General features: G+C 36.4%; 1 pseudogene across 1 annotated transcript; it reads left to right on the top strand.

The window, feature by feature from the left end:
• The first annotated feature begins 2,848 nt into the window (after positions 1-2,848).
• On the top strand, positions 2,849-13,157 carry LOC149162811 (protein NRT1/ PTR FAMILY 5.2-like; annotated as a pseudogene). Its single transcript, XR_016261592.1, has 5 exons — positions 2,849-2,981; positions 3,230-3,447; positions 4,874-5,419; positions 6,477-6,735; positions 12,314-13,157. The product of XR_016261592.1 is annotated as a protein NRT1/ PTR FAMILY 5.2-like (transcript).
• The last annotated feature ends 326 nt before the right edge of the window (positions 13,158-13,483 follow it).

The following is a 13,483-nucleotide window of genomic DNA, read 5'->3' as shown; positions in this document are numbered from 1 at the left end:
TTTAATTTCAGGACAAATTAAAATTGGAATATTCTACATTCTATTTTTATCATTTCTTGTTTGACTTCCTATGACTTTTCAACTTACACGACTCTTTACATTCCATGTGTGTACTTTGTACTTCCACTTTACAATATATTTTGAATACAATATACATGATCCACAATACTGATGTGGGATATGACCACTCATGTAATGACATGACATGACATTGCCGACATGGACTACTTAATGATGTCACAATGTCAAGTTACCGTTGCTGCTAAGTGTTGGATGTCTTCTTGAAGATGATTTCTCTTCACCTCTCGATGGCTTGGTGATGCGAAATATTCAATGATCTCCAATCTTGGATAGTGGTCACAAACTATTGTCCCTTTGCTTTCTCTTGATTGATCAACTTGTAAGCTCAGTTATAAGAGAGTCTTTAGGCATTCTTACCTCCTCCTTCTCCTTCTTGAACATCTTGCCATGACATGATAGGGTACCTTTTCCTGCAATTCACTCATGACGAGACGACATCAATTTGAAAACTCCCTAGTCTAAGATGATGCATTTTGATACACCAATTGAACATGGAACAAGTGACAAGATGGGAAGAGCGACTCAATGACTGCACAGTGCATAGTTTCAATAGCCAGGGGAAAATCTTGAGCTCTGAGACTATACAGTGCACAACTTAGGTAGGCTTGAAGAATAAGACTACGTAGTTTCCAAAGCTAGTGGAGACAGGTTGAGGGAATGAACACTAGGAGAGCTAACTACGCAATTTTGGGAGTCAAGGGAGGTTGGGCTACTGTGCAGGTGCATAGTTCAAGGACTCAGGGGATGATATTAAGGCTTAAGGATGTGGAGTGTGTAGTTTAAGCTGGGCTGGAGGGCATGATTGTGCAATTCTAGAGGTCAAGGTTGGGGCTTGGGCAAAGAAACTACACAATGCAACAATCTTGGGAGATAGGAACTGTGCATTGCACAATACCAAGTAGCAAGATCATAGCTAGAGGGCTAATACTGTGTAGTGCATAGTTCAGGAGAGGTCCATAGAGACTAGATTGATCAATTGGGAAGTTTTTCCAAAAATGGCTAAATGTAGGATCGATGAGATGGGTGATGAATTTTGATTGTGATCACACACTTAAAATACTTTGACGACATGGCACCATATATCATCTGAACATATGAACAAATAATTTCCCTCAGTGTGACAACTTTACGGCAAGGTACGACAAGTGCAACACTGAAGATGGACTTTGGGATGACCGTGACAACACTTGTGTGATAGTGCTCAAAACTTTGTGCATGAGTGTGACAAATGTTTACATAGTTAGAAAAACTCATATAGATGAAGAGTGACTTTTGAAACCATAAAAATAAGCTTGTAAATGCTGCGCGACGACCAAACATGCCAAAAGACAATAGTTAATCCAACATGAAAAGGCGAACAAAAAGCTACAAGAAATCTCACGAAATAAGTTCTAATGTTTGTGAAAACAATGGCCTTCAAGGCCAAGGAAGGCTCAAAAATTGAGTGTAAGCCAAAATTTTGGAGGGTGTTGCAGTAGCTACAACAGACTGAGATGGATAAATCTTGTATCTAGACTAGTTACCTAGACATCTAGTGAGTACAATAGATGGCACTTATGTATCTCGATAGATGGAAGTGGATCCATAAGATGGCCAGTTACTCAATCTTCATGACTAAATTGATCTTAGATCCTGGAGTGCAACAACTTCTCAGTTTATCTGAGGTATCAAGACTATGTTTGTTTTCAAGCTATCTTGTGATTACAATTCCTTAGGTGAAGAGAGCAACACAGACACTTTCTAAGGTGGAAGTGATTTTCATTTTTCTTGCTTGATAAATCCAAGTGTTGGTTGCAAGTTGAATTTTTGGAGTGGAATGATGAGGTTTCGTTAGAGAGGATAAAAGGGTCCTCAATACAAAAAAAGTTATTTAGAGTTTGGACCTAGGAAAGCATGTCACGGTTCTTATTGAAACATTATGGAAATAGAGAGTATTGTTTGTGGCAACAAGAAAGGTTGAATGATGATGTACAACAAAGGTAAATTGTGTGAATGTTTGAAATAAAATAGAGTTTTGACCATGTCGTAATGTGATCCACATGTTGTAGCAAGTCTATAATATCATGTTTAAGTTGATGTATTAGTCCTTGAAAATTTTTGTACATGCTATTTCCATGAGATGTGTTGTATCTACCTCTATATAACATGAAAAGGACATATCATTGTAATAGTTGGATAGGCATGCATACCCCTTTATCATGTGCCCATTATAATGAATTTCTCTACTTTAGTTCAATAACTTCTATTAGGGAGTTACTTAACACTCTGAAGAATGGGCCATGTGTTGGCTAGATACAGTTGAGTGGACCATATTAGTTGTATACTCTATTAGGTGAAGTTTTATATTTAGGGGGAATTCACCAAGAAGTTTAATGAACCATGTATTTGAAGAAAATCCTACTAAACTAGCGGTTGCAATAATAACAATGAAAGTGATGACAATAAAGTTAAAATCATACTGACTTCTCAGCAAATCGGGCTAGACGATATCCGTACCGTGGCAACAATTCGGCCACAATTTTTGAGTCAAAAGAAAGCAATCTAGGAATCTGATCCGATCACTTGAAAGCATAATTGGAGGAAGTTTCAACCATGGCCGAGTTTCAACAATTATTGATGTTATTGCAAGCTATATCGGTAAGGTCTGTAAGCACTAGACTGAAAGAGAGAAACTTTATAAGCAGGAGCCAACACTATGAAGTTTGTGGTGACCATCACTCATCAAAGCTCGTAGGCTGATTAGTGCAAGCTGCATATAGCAGTGGCTGGATAAGAACTCCAAGAGAGCTCTATCATGGAGTCTCAAGGATTAATTGCCATGGATGGCTCTGTCGATCTCAAAGGCAGGCCCGTTCTCAGGTCCAAAACTGGAAGATGGAAGGCTTGTTCCTTCATAGTTGGTAAGATTTATATGCAATGCAGTGGTCTGTTTCACTTACATGCTTTCTTCATCAATAAATAACTGCCAATATGTTTTTCTTCTTATTGAATACAACTTTAATATGCTATGAGTCTTCTGTGATTGATTTCTTGTTCACAATTTGTGACGAGTCACATTTCTGGTTGGGAATCAGAAATTGGTGTTTAATTTCTTGTTGGCGGCTTAATTTGTAAATATTGACGGATTAACACTGTTTAAACATGACAGCGTATGAGGTCTTTGAAAGGATGGCTTACTATGGGATTGCCTCCAATTTAGTGATTTACCTAACGACTAAGCTGCATGAAGGAACTGTGACCTCTTCATCGAATGTCTCTAACTGGTCTGGTACAGTTTGGATCACCCCTGTCATCGGCGCATATATTGCAGACACTCACCGGGGACGCTATTGGACATTCACAGTGTTTTCATTTGTTTATATACTGGTCTGCAACTTGTCTCTCTTATTCCATCCATAGTCTTGACTATCTAAACACATTTTCTTTTCTTCTGGTCATCATATTTGGAATATATAAGTTTTTTTACAACAGTATTTTAGTTCGAGAAATTTTAAGAATGAAAAATTATTTTAATTTTATGTAATCTTTATATATAATTTAGGCGATTTCTACACTAAAACAATAGTATAAATTATGGACAAATAATTTTTAGAAAAAATGGAAATTAAATATTTTTTTAAACATGAAAAATTAACCCAATTACAAATATTAATCCCTTACAATTTTACCCTATTTTAATTTTGTTGTTTCAAAATCCATGGGTAATGAACGTTGCTTACCTCACAAGTGGGTGGAGGAGAAAAGGTGTACATTTGAGAGTCAAAATGGGATGATGAGTGTAGGTGAGGAAGATAACATGCATATTTCAAATAGTATAGGGATAGAGATAGATGGAGGCGGCTCAGAAACTATAGAGTGCAAACGAAGTCAAATTGGATTGTCAAAATCGGTGGAAGGTGAGAAGAGAATATACATATTTCATAAAGATTGAAGACACACAGAATTTGAAATCCACAAAATGCCATTTTATTTTTACATTAAAATTAATATTTTTTTAAAAAAATACCGTTTTATGAAATATATGGTAAAATATTCATAAACAGATAAGTTTTATATTTTTACTTAAATTTTATGGAAACAGTTATTTATTTAAAAGATATCTTTCATTTATTTGTATTTTTTTATATTTAGTAATGTTAAACAGTTATTTATTTGAGATAATAACAAATTAGTTGTTTTTGGTGAGATTTTTTAGAAGTTTTACAGGCAGGTTTTATTGGTCTAATTTCTTTAAAATTTCACAGGAATTTATTGAAATTACAAGCTTGAATTTATTGAAATCACAAACTTGATAGGTAACCCTTGCATAATCTAAGTGCCCTTAAAGTTTTTCAATGTGTTGAATCCATATATACAGTCAAAAACCAGTTTAAATAACACAAATCAATATTTCACCTCAAATTTTCCCGGGAAAATCTAAAAATCACACTAAAAACAATCCAATAACAAAAAATTTATATAATGTAAAATATTTTGATCAAATATTTATAAATCTATTACACTAAAATTTTAGAATCAACTTTTTGCGCAGCAGGGCTCATCATCAAGATTGAAAGCGAGAAATAACCATATAAGTAGATAGCCAGGAAATTCTCATCTTGTAATCTTGATGGTGAGCCTGGCTCGAAAAGTAAATTCTTCAGTGTGATGCGAGGAATTTCTCATCTCTTAATCTTGATGATGAGCCTGGCTCAAAAAGTAAATTCTTCAGTGTGATGGATTCAAAAATATTCAAGCAAAACAAGTAGCGTCTAAGTTCATTTACGTAGTTACCTGTTGTTGTATTTGACAGGGGATGGTGATTTTAACATTGGCGGTTGCGTTGCCATCTCTGAAACCACAAGAATGCCAACCGAGCTCCGACTTATGTAAGAAAGCTTCCAGCCTTCAGGTTGGGATTTTCTACTCTGCTTTGTACGTTCTCGCTGTGGGCACTGGCGGTACAAAGCCCAACATCTCCACCATAGGTGCAGATCAGTTCGATGAATTTGATCCCAAAGAGAAGCTTCAGAAATCCTCCTTCTTCAATTGGTGGATATTTAGTGTGTTTTTGGGAATGCTGTTTGCAGATAGGATCGCGTGGGATTCACCGTAGGTTATGGGCGATTCCCACGGCGGGATTGATTATATCTCTCGTACTATTCTTAATTGGTACTCCATTTTACGGACACAAAGTACAGAATGGAAATCCATTCAATCGGATGGCTCAGGTAATTATTGCAGCGGTTCGTAAATGGAAAGCTAATGTGCCATCAGATCCCACCAAACTTTATGAGATTGACCCCAAAGAGTATGTTGCTAAAGGCAGATTCCCCATTTCTCGTACTCCGGTTTTGAGGTGAGTTCAACAAGGACTAAATTTAATTTTCAGTTTGATTATTTTTTAGCAGACAAACCCTGGTTGAAATTATTGAAATCAATCATCTTTAATTTATTTTTTTGGGTCTCCTTTGGTTTTTTGAAACTTCGATAATATTACAGTCACAACCATCTTTATTGTTTTAAAGTCATTTTTATGTTAGAAGTGTTAGCATCATTTCTCAGGTTGTTTTCTCTGTAGGATTATTTTTATAATAATAATATAATTAGTTTAATAGGTTATTATTATTATTATAACATAATTAATTTTTGTTTTCATGAGAAGTATTTAGTTTTAGTATTCATATATCTGGTGTATAATATTATTTATAGGGTTTATAATATTAATTTTTGAATTTAATATAAAAGTCTTGAGTTTATAATCATGGTTAATGATGATCCAATGGAACCTTATTCTAAAGATTATCTCAATATGAAAATTAACTATGGTCAACCATTATCAATTGTGGTCAATCATGGTCCAATATCACATTGTGACAAAAATTATTACCATATAAAAATCAATGATGGTAAACCACATTTTATATTATAAATCTTTAAGTTTAACCTAAATAAATTATAAAAAACAATATTTGATTTTTTAAAAAATAATTATAACAATAGATTAACAATAATTACAATAATTAATAATAATAATATTTTTATTATAATAACTATTTTTGTAATATTATTATTGCTATATATTTATCAATATAAATATTAATATCAAATCTATACTATTAGTATTTATCTATTGTTTTTCAAAAGACATTTACTAATGTAATTTATATATATATATATATATATATATATATATATATATATATATATATGAACATATCAATTATGTGTATATATATATATATGAAGGTATATAATTGTCCTACTTGTAACTTAATTTGTTTTCTTCTTAGGTTTATCTATTCACTCAAAAGAAATAACTTATTTTTCTATCCAGGTTTACAAATTAATTTTCCCCTAACTTCACTGCACTATTATTGATTATTGATTCTGAATTTCCTTTTCCTGCGTCATAGATTCTTAGACAAAGCAGCTACCAAGGGTGGTTCAACCAGTCGATGGAAGCTGTGTCCGGTAACCCAAGTAGAAGAAACCAAGCTGATGCTCAAAATGCTTCCAATTTGGGTCCTTTTGTTCATACCAAGCACCTTGAGTTCCCATCTAACCACACTATTCGTAAAGCAGGGAACGACACTAAACAAACATATGGGTTCTCATTTTCAAATCCCTGCAGGCTCGCTCACATCATTTTTCGCTTTGTCAATGTTGGTATCCATTATGTTGGTAAGCAGATCCACAGCTTAATCAAATAAAATATACAGTAGATAAATCAAACACATAAAGACACAACTTTTAACGTGGTTCACCCAACCAATCTGCGCTACGTCCACACAACATAGGCATCGGCAATTTATTAATCAAAACAGGAGATTACATCAAGAAATCCTCACAAAACTCTCACCCTCATAGCAAACATCCGAATGGTTGCCTGTTATATAGCATAGAGAATCTAACAACCTCATTAACTCACTCACATCAAATATAGGAGGCATTAATCATCTCCCAACAACCTGGAGCTAATCTAGAAACTGAATTTCTATTGTTGTCATCAGCTGAGATTTTTCCTATCTTATTCCAAACAGAAAATCTCAACAATCTCCACCTTGACAACAATTCGCCTGATGCCCTGTTATTATTATTTTATCTTTTCTGCAAGCCAAGAGAAGCAAAACACCAACGTAGCTTCTCTAACAAAACTGGTTTCGTGAACATGTCTGCACAGTTTTCCTTTGTATGCACCTTTTCAAGAGAGACTCCCCTTTCAGTGATAACCTGTCTTACAAAATGGTACTTAATTGGAATATGCTTTGATTTACTATGATAGGCCGGATTCTTAGCCAAATGTATTGCACTTTGACTATCACAAAGTAATCTGATGTTGTCCTGTAACCTACCAAACTCACCAAGCAAACCTTTCAACCATACTGCCTCTTTGCAAGCATGCGAAGCAGCAATGCATTCTGCTTCAGTAGTGGATAAAGCAACAATGTTTTGTAGCTTTGACATCCAGCTAATAGCTCCACCTGCAAGAGTAAAGACATACCCTGAAGTTGACCTTCTCTTATCCAAATCACCTGCAAAATCAGAATCAACATACCCGCAAACAGATTCACTACCCTTATTGTAAGTGATACAATAACTACTTGTGCCTCTCAAATACCGAAGCACCCATTTCACTGCTGACCAGTGTTCTTTACCCGGATTTGCCATGTACCTGCTGACAACCCCAACTGCATGTGAAATATCTGGTCGAGTACAAACCATCGCATACATTAAACACCCTACTACATTGGCATATGGAATTCTAGACATATAATCCTTTTCTTCATCTGTATTAGGACATAAACTCGAAGAAAGCTTAAAATGGGAAGCTAAAGGGACTGAAACAGGCTTCACATTATTCATACCAAACCTCAAAAGTATTTTCTCAATATACTTTTTTTTTGATAGCCACAGCTTACCATTACTCCTGTCTCTGAAAATCTCCATGCCCAAAATCTGTCTTGCTGCTCCTAGATCTTTCATATCAAATGTCCTTGCCATCTGAGCCTTCAACCTGTTGATTTATTTTATGCTTTTGCTTGCTAAAAGCATATCGTCAACATACAATACCAAGATAATGAATATGCCATTATTCAATTGTTTAAAATAAACACAATGATCATATTCACTTCTAACATATTTCTGACTCGACATGAAAGAATCAAAATTCTTATACCACTACCGAGGCGACTGCTTCAGGCCATATAATGACTTCTTGAGCCTGCAGACAAATTTCTCATTGCGATGCTGAACAAACCCTTCCGGTTGTTCCATATATATTTCCTCATCTAAGTCACCATGTAGAAATGCAGTCTTAACATCTAACTACTGCAACTCTAAATCAAGCAAAGCCACTAATGCTAACACAATTCTAATTGAAACAATTTTAACCACTGGTGAAAAAATCTCATGAAAGTCAATACCGGCTTTCTGAGAAAACCCTTTTGCAACCAGTCGCGCTTTGTACCTGTCTTCCGTATCATTCACACCCTGTTTCAGCTTGAAAACCCATTTACACCCCACAGTTTTCCTGACTTTCGGAAGCTCAACCAGATCCCATGTACCATTCTTACTTAAGGCCATCATTTCGTCCTTCATGGCTGCTTTCCACTTGTCACTATTTGAACCTTCTACAGCTTCCTGATAACACAAAGGTTCATCATCATTAGCGGTCAAAACAACTGAAGTAACATGAATCATCATACCTTCTTGGAGGGCGTTTGATCCTTGTAGACCTTCTTAAGAATGTTTCTGGTGCTTCCACAATTGGTTGTCTATCATCTGTAGGAACTTCTTCATGATCACCATCTGAGACCTGTTCATGACCTCCATCTGAACCCTGTTCATAATCTGATTCTGAAACCTGTTCATGACTACAATCTGAACTATGGTCATTATGACTATCATTAGAAATGTTGTCAAACTGAATGTGCTGGAAATCAAATACATCATCCTGTTTCAATCTACTATCTACATCTAACTGTACAAGAGAGGATTCATTAAACTTTACATCTCTGTTGATGATGATTTTGCGGGTAATAGGATCCCACAATCTATATCCCTTTGTTCCATCACCATACCCAACAAAGATATACCTTTTAGACTTTGGATCTAATTTAGCTCGCTGATGTTTAGGCACTAGAGCATATGCATCACAACCAAACACTCTGAGTTTAGAATAGTCACAAGGGTGTCCTTTCCATACCTCTTGCGAAACCTTGCAGCCTATCGCCGTTGATGGAGATCGGTTTATCACATAACAAGCTGTTGCCACTGCTTCTGTCTACAACTCCTTTTGCAGCCCGGCGTTACTCAGCATACACCTTCCTCTCTCTAGAAGAGTCCTGTTCATGCGTTCAGCAACTCCATTCTGCTGAGGAGTATAAACCGTGGTCTTATGTCTCTTGATCCCTGCATCCTTGCAATAGCTGTCAAACTCCTTGGAGGAAAACTCACCACCATTGTCAGTTCTTAAACATTTTATAGTTCTACCAGTGTTGTTTTCTACCAATGCTCTAAACTGCTTGAAAACTGTAAACACATCAGACTTCCTTTTCAGCATGTAGACCCACACTTTCCTAGAAAAGTCATCAATAAACGATACAAAATATGACGAGCCACCATATGACGCTGTAGGGGCTAGACCCCAAACATCTGAATGGATATAATCAAGTATGCCTTTACTAGTATGTTTGCCTGTTTTAAACTTTTGTTTACTTTGTTTACCAAATAGACAATGTTTACAGAAATCCAATTTTCCAGATCTTAGATTAGGAAGTAACTTTCGGTCAGCCAAAATTTTCAATCCTCTTTCACTCATATGCCCAATCTTTGATGCCATAAGTGAATGGAACTACTGTCATGTTCAGACACAAACACATGATCTGACCCAGTTCTACCTTCTAATTGAAAAAGATTTCCTACCTTCTTAGCCTTCATCACTAGTAAAATACCTTTATAGATTTTCATAACTCCGCCTTGAATTACAGTTTTATATCCATTTGAATCAAGTGATCCTAATGAAATCAAGTTTTTCCTTAAATCTGGTACATGCCTCACATCAGTTAATATTCTTGTTGTCCCATCAAACATTTGTAGTTGTATGCTCCCAATCCCAACAATATTACATGTTACATCATTACCCATGTACACAACTCCATCATTAATTGATTTATATTCCTTAAACCATTCTTTATGGATACACATGTGGTTTGATGCACCGGAATCTAACAACCAATGTTGACCATGATTTGACACATTAACTGATAATACTTCATCACTCATACCTGAACCAGATACTGAACCTGTATCTGTGGTGTTGGATTCCTTCTTTTTTGTCGAAGAGCCTTCTTTAGCAGCCTGCTTTCACTTCCAGCAATCCTTTTTCAGATGTCCAGCCTTGCCACAATGCCAGCACTTCACCTTTGTCTTCTTTCCTTTGGACTTTGAACGAGAGTCGCTATGCTTTCCCCCGGAGTGTCTCTCTCTTGAGCGACCTCTGGCCATCATTACCTCTAACGTAGAGGTGTTTGCATTCGACCTCTTCCTCATCTCCTCAGACAACAAGGCTACAACAACATCGTCAAACTCAAGAATGTCTGTTGTACTAAAACTTATGGAAGTAACAAAGTGATCCCAGGATTCGGGCAATGAACACAATAGAGTTATTGCCTTATCCTCTGAATCAAATTTCACATCTAGACTGTCTAATTGAACCAATAAGGTATTAAAAACATTCAGGTGATCAGTGATCGAGGTACCTTCTTTCATCCGCAAACCGTAAAGCTGTCGTTTCAGGAGAATCCGATTTGTCAAGGATTTTGTCATATACAACTTTTCCAACTTCGTCCACAAACCAGCTGCAGTCTTCTCTGACACGATGTTAAATAAAACATCATCAGCCAAACACAACCGAATTCCGCTCAAGGCTCTGCCATCCAAGTCATTCCACTCATCATCTGTCACGGGGGAAGGCAGTTTGGACCTGCCCAACAATGCCTTTGCCATGCCCTGCTGTACCAGCAGATCATGCATTTTTACCTTCCAGATCTCGAAACTATTTGTGCCATTAAACTTCTCGATTTCGAACCGGGCACTTTGAGTTTTCGCCATTTGTATCAATCAAAAAACAATAATCTCCAAAAAACCAACTTTTAATGAAGTTTGTGATTAAATACCAGCAATGAACAAAACAAACTGCCTATGCCTTATATGCCTTTCCACAAAAAACTTTCAAATCAACTGCTCCATGGCGACCCATTTGTAAATAATTTTGTTTTTTTTTTTTTTTAACCAAAATATATATATATATATATATATGTGGCAGGAATGTTAACGTATGACGAAACTTCACATAATTACTTAACCTGAGGAGAACACTGTACCAGAATACGCTTCAGTGGAGATGCCCGAGTAGCTACTTGGTCTGTTATTTATGCCTTCAAATTGAATCGAATTCAGGCTTCCAAGTCGAATTCCCAACAAAACTCAGAAGACTTAATTCTCAGATGACGGTAGAGTAATTACAATATAGTAGATCAATCGGCCAACGATTCGATTTTCTCCATGTCTCATTAGATACCAAAATTGAAATTTAAAGCGTAATTAATATTTTAAAATCCGCCCACTACAGAACCACGTTAAAAAAAAACTCCAGTTCTGAATACCTCCACGCAAACGTTCGCTCTCTGGTGTGCAGTTCTGAATACCTCCATGCAAAACAGCTCCAGCAATATACAGCAGGCACCAAACGCTCCAGCGATACAGCTCCACGCAATACAGCTCCAGCGATGTTCATTTCAACGCTCCAGCAGGACCACGTTATGCAGAACCTCCTCCGCTGCGCCAGGCCTCCAACATGCTCTGATACCAATTGTTGGTAAGCAGATCCACAGCTTAATCAAATAAAATATATAGTAGATAAATCAAACACATAAAGACACAGCTTTTAACGTGGTTCACCCAGCCAATCTGGGCTACGTCCACACAACATAGGCATCGGCAATTTATTAATCAAAACATGAGATTACATCAAGAAATCCTCACAAAACTCTCACCCTCATAGCAAACATCCGAATGGTTGCCTGTTATATAGCATAGAGAATCTAACAACCTCATTAACTCACTCACATCAAATATAGGAGGCATTAATCATCTCCCAATAACCTGGAGCTAATCTAGAAACTGAATTTCTATTGTTGTCATCAGCTGAGATTTTTCCTATCTTATTCCAAACAGAAAATCTCAACACATTATAGTCTACGACAAAGTGTTAGTCAGGATTTTCTGAAGATTCACGGGAAACCCCCGAGGCATCACGATCTTACAAAGGATGGGTATTGGCATCTTCGTCCACATGGTATGCATGGCAGTGGCTTCCATAACCGATGTGAAATGGATCAGTGTTGTGAAAGCTCACGGTTTTGAACGTGACAGGAAAGCAGTATCCCCACTCACTGTTTTCATTTTACTTCCTCAGTTTTTGTTGGGAGGCATAGCAGAAGCCTTTCTTGAGATAGCAAAGTTAGAATTCTTCTATGATCAGGTGCCCGAGAGCATGCAGAGCATAGGAACTGCATTATATTGTAGTACATTAGGGATGGGGGGTTTTTTAAATACTCTTTTTCTGAAAGCTACAGCTAAGATCAGTGGAAGAAAGGACCACACCAGCTGGGTCTTGAACAATCTGAATGCATCTCGTATTTATTACTATTATGCATTCATGGCTATTCTTAGCTTTGTAAATTTTATATTCTTCCTAGTTGTCTCTCGGCTGTACGTTTACAAGAGAGAAACCAACGAGGCATTTAGCAACGACAGCCATATTGTATATCCAGGTACAGTAACAACGGAAGGTCATGAGATGCCTGTGGATATCAAAGGTGGCACAGAGGAAATGGAGATGAGGAAGGTAATAAACAACGTTGATCCATCGAGGGAAGTATAAAAGCCACTGGCTGGATGCTGCGGGAATCTATGATATATATATATATATATAGAACAATAATATTATGTCGGTTTCATGGCAATCATTAATATTTGTAAAATACATGCTATTGGACATGCAAGTTTTCCAAATGTCAATGTGATTGAAATACCCTGTCTGGCTAGTCTTGAGGAAGGTAATAAACAACGTTGATCCATCGAGGGAAGTATAAAAGCCACTGGCTGGATGATGCAGGAATCTATGATATATCTATATATATATATATATATATAACAATAATATTATGTCAGTTTCATGGCATCATTAATATTTGTAAAATACATGCTATTGGACATGCAAGTTTTTCAAATGTCAATGTGATTGAAATACCCTGTCTGGCTAGTCTTTATTTTATTTCCTATGAAGATATGAAATTGGAGTTAATAAATTGTTGGACACTTTCTGGTAAGTAATGCAGAACAAGGTTGCCCGACA

The sequence above is a fragment of the Pinus tabuliformis genome, chromosome 5_2 (assembly GCF_031772625.1).
Source record: "Pinus tabuliformis cultivar Carrire ecotype Pingquan chromosome 5_2, CPIR1, whole genome shotgun sequence".
Lineage (NCBI taxonomy): Eukaryota > Viridiplantae > Streptophyta > Pinopsida > Pinales > Pinaceae > Pinus > Pinus tabuliformis.
This window is presented reverse-complemented; position numbering and strand designations above follow the sequence as displayed.